Consider the following 4,093-nt stretch of genomic DNA (forward strand, 5'->3'; position numbering starts at 1 on the left):
CTCTGAAATGTCAACCAGGACTCAAAGACAGGAGACAAGTCTGAAAAGTTGGAATTTATTTTAAATACAATTAACTGAAAAACAAATCTATATCCCACCCCCAGTCCCTATCTCTATAGTAGTAGAAAGATGTGATTGTCCCCACCTGTATTAATACAAATAATATAATTTACATAGTATCTTAAAATATCAACCGGTCAATCCAAAGAACACACCTGTGAAGAAGGTATTATTCTCCCCATTTTTCAGATAGAGAAACCGAGGCAGAGAGGATAACACATGAATCTTCAAAAGTGACTAGCGATTTGCAGGAATCTAAGTTTTTGGCTGCTAAACTTGAGACACTTCAAAGTGGCCTGATTTTCAGAAAGTGCTGAGTATCTGCCTTCTGAAAACCAGCCCTTTTTAACATGCCTCAAGTTGGGCACTCTGAGGTTCTCCAAATCACTAGTCACTTTTGAAAATGTGGGTCTGTCCAAGACCACAGAGCAAGCCAGTGTCAGAATCAGAACCAGGATTAGCATTCAAGACTTTCTGGCTCTCAGTCCCATGCAAAGCCTGCTAAACCATGACTTTTACTGCGTCTATTTCTTGTCCACGGGGCCATTTCTGATTATAACTAATAATTAAATTCACAAGAAAGAGGCATAGTATTTTAAAAGTAGCATCATTACTCTAAAGGAAAAAAGAGGAGGGAGGGCGAACTCATTTGTGCACAGCAAGCGTTTCTGAGGAAAGACAGTCTATTTGCTTATTCTGAAATGCTGATGTGTGGAAAGGAATCTTGCTTAACACCACACTAAATCAGAGCAGGTTTCTCTGTGGCTTTACATTTCAGAAAGTACTAACTTGTCTTTCTAAGGGAATTTAACATTTTTATTTGATTCCTTTTCTAAGAAATATTTGTGGTTTAGGGTTTTAATTTAAATTGGTTGGGTTATACTTGCCTGCCAAAAGCATTGAGGGCCACATCTCATCTCCTAAGGTAAATCACATTCAGTGGACGTCAATAGACAAGAACCAGCCCACAGAGAGAGTTTAAGGGCATGTGTTATTTCAACTGCTTATTCCTCCTTCTTGTTCACAGCATATTAAAGACCCTCAACCTGAACTGGGACTTATTCTTTCTGTCATTTCTAAACTCTACTAACAAGAGGGGATGTTTCAGTTTAGAAATATGCTCTCATTGGCCATGTCTACACTAGGAATTATTTTCTTAAACTCTCTCAATGTGGCTACCACCAGCTTAGTTCATTAGTGGTAGCAATGGCAACAACCTTATAGTAGAGCAGACATTGGTAGCCAATGCTAAGCACCATGCTGCATAAACCAGTGGTTCTCAACCTTTTCCATACTGAGACCTCCCATCATCCTTTCCCAGGACCCTCTTCTCATTAGTAACATGGTGAGAACTGGGTGGTTATGACCCCGTGACACCTGGTCCCAGAAGAACACTTCTAGGTCCCAATTAGAGAACCCTCAGTGTAGACCTTTTCTGAGTAAGGTTAGATGACAAAGTGCTTAAAATGATGGATACCCAGAGCCTTGTCTTAACTAGCACTTTCCTCATTGCCATCACTGGTGTTAAAACCAATAGCATCAATGGTGGGACATTTTAGAGAAAAAAAACTAGTGTAGACACAGACGTGGAAGGGAGTGGCAATTACTTCGTCCCTCCAGATGTTTACAATGCACTCCTGGGGATAGCCTCTGTCTCACACACTTGCTCCTAGTCCTAATACTGGGTCTCCAACTGGAATTTTATACATTTCTTCATGAATCATGCCAATCTGCCCCCCGCACAGCACTTCTTACCTCTGGTGGGAACAAGCGAGCTGAGACTAAATTTTTTCTACATCACAAAACTCCACCAATAGTTTCTCTCACAGTCATCATTTTTTCACTGAAATTTGGTATCTGTGGCTCCAGTTGAAAACTAAATTCTGCCCATTTCCTTATGAATTTTGCTATCCCAAAGATCAAGTGTTTATTTAGAAGAACATAAGAAAGGCCATACCGGGTCAGACCAAAGGTCCATCTAGCCCAGTATCCTGTCTACTGACAAATGCCAGGTGCCCCAGAGGGAGTGAACCTAACAGGCAATGATCAAGTGACCTCTCTTCTGCCATCCATCTCCACCCTCTGACAGAGGCTAGGGATACCATTCCTTACCTGTCATGCCTAATAGCCATTAAGGGACTTAACCACCATGAATTTATCCAGTTCTCTTTTAAACTCTGTTATAGTCAAATTAATGGAGATATCCCATCTCCTAGAACTGTAAGGGACCTTGAAAGGTCATTGAGTCCAGCCCCCTGCCTTCACTAGCTGGACCAAGTACTGATTTTGCCCCAGCTCCCTAAGTGGCACCCTCAAGGATTGAACTCACAACCCTGGGTTTAGCAGGCCAATGCTCAAACAACTGAGCTATCCCTCCCCCCATCTAGTTAGATGGATTAGATGCATCTACCTAGTACTCTAGATGCCTTATTTAATAAAAACATATACAAGAATTAGGTTAGGTAAATCAGTAGTCACAATGGGAATCTCCATCACAAATAAAATTCTGTCCCTGCATACTCTGAAGGTCAGCAGATATGAGATCCACAAGACTAAGAGGGGTAAGGAGTTCCAAAAATTAGACCCCCTACTCTCAAAATTCCTTGGGCTATCCCTCTCCTCCTAAACCAGACAGCTGTTAGCTTGAGCACCTTGGCTGTTCAACTGCCATAGCAAAACACAGGAAGAGAGGCACTTTTAAGGTAATTAGAATCTTTGGATAGTCTATATTTTCTCTGCAATTGATCAAACAGACAAGGATGGTCTTGTGGTCTAGACACAAGACTGGGACTAACAATATCTGAATTCAGTTCTGGGCTTTGTCCCCGACTTTGTGTTTGACCTTGGGGAAGAAGTTATAGACTTAGTTTCAGAGGTGTTAAGAACCCAGAATTCTCACTGACTTCAAAGGGAGCGCCAGATACTAAGCACCGCTAACAATCAGGCCATTAACCAATCTGTGCCTCAGTTCCCCATCTGTAAAATGAGGATAATAATGCTTCCTTTCTGACATCCTTTGTTTGTGTTGTCTACTTAAATTGTAAGCTCCTCAGCAATGGAACTGTCTCTTACTAATAGTTTGTATAGCACATAGCACAATGGGACAATCTTGCATAGGGCCTCAAGGCACTAAAACATAATAACAATAAAAACCCAATCAAAACTGTTATTGTCCAGAAGTAGCTTTACTGCCATCAAGTGAATAAACCCCCCCGAAAGGACAGAATACCTGCATGTGGATTGGTTATCCAGAAACTCCCCTGATTATCTATCTGCACGTTTATCCAAATGTTTTTGAAATATTTATGGTAAAATTTTGTAGTGGCCACAAAAACTGGTAAATAAAGGATCATTAAATTGTACACGTAATGCTATTTTCTCCTTTCCTTTAATCGCTACATTAATTTAATCCTTGTGAATGATGCTGGATTGACAGCTCTGACAACTGATAGTTACTAGCCACATAATTGGTATAGGCACTGAAAGTTCTCCCACATCACCCCAACCCATCAATATGCCTCAATCCTGATCTATGGGTGAGATAGCAGTTTAGTCTGCATATCTAGTCCATTCTTGGCCTCTCAACTCAGATGGCCACTAAGGATGCTAATTATGCTGGTGATTTTTATAATGTGAATATATGTCTATTAGGGCAAAACTGAGAACGCCAACTCATTTCACATAGGAGAACAAACAGCTATCATATGTTAATGACTTTCTGTAACTACTGACCTGAACCAAATTAAAACCTGTGATGCCAGCATTAAAGCCTCTATCCCATCATTAACTAACCCCTGAAGCTATCCAGTTCCCCCAAATGTCATTCGCTCCAGTTTCTTCCTGCTTTGTCCTTTTAGATTGGAGTTGAGTGATGATGAACCAATTTAGCCACTGTTCTATGCAATTTAGGTTATGCACTCTGTGAAATTAAGAAGATGAGAGCACCATGGAGCACAGTTACCACAGAATATTTTAAGAAAAATTTCAATGTATTCCTGACAGGAGTGTTAATAACCATACTGGATAGAATGTA

This window comes from Chrysemys picta, chromosome 3, assembly GCF_011386835.1.
Source record: "Chrysemys picta bellii isolate R12L10 chromosome 3, ASM1138683v2, whole genome shotgun sequence".
Taxonomy (NCBI): Eukaryota; Metazoa; Chordata; order Testudines; family Emydidae; genus Chrysemys; species Chrysemys picta.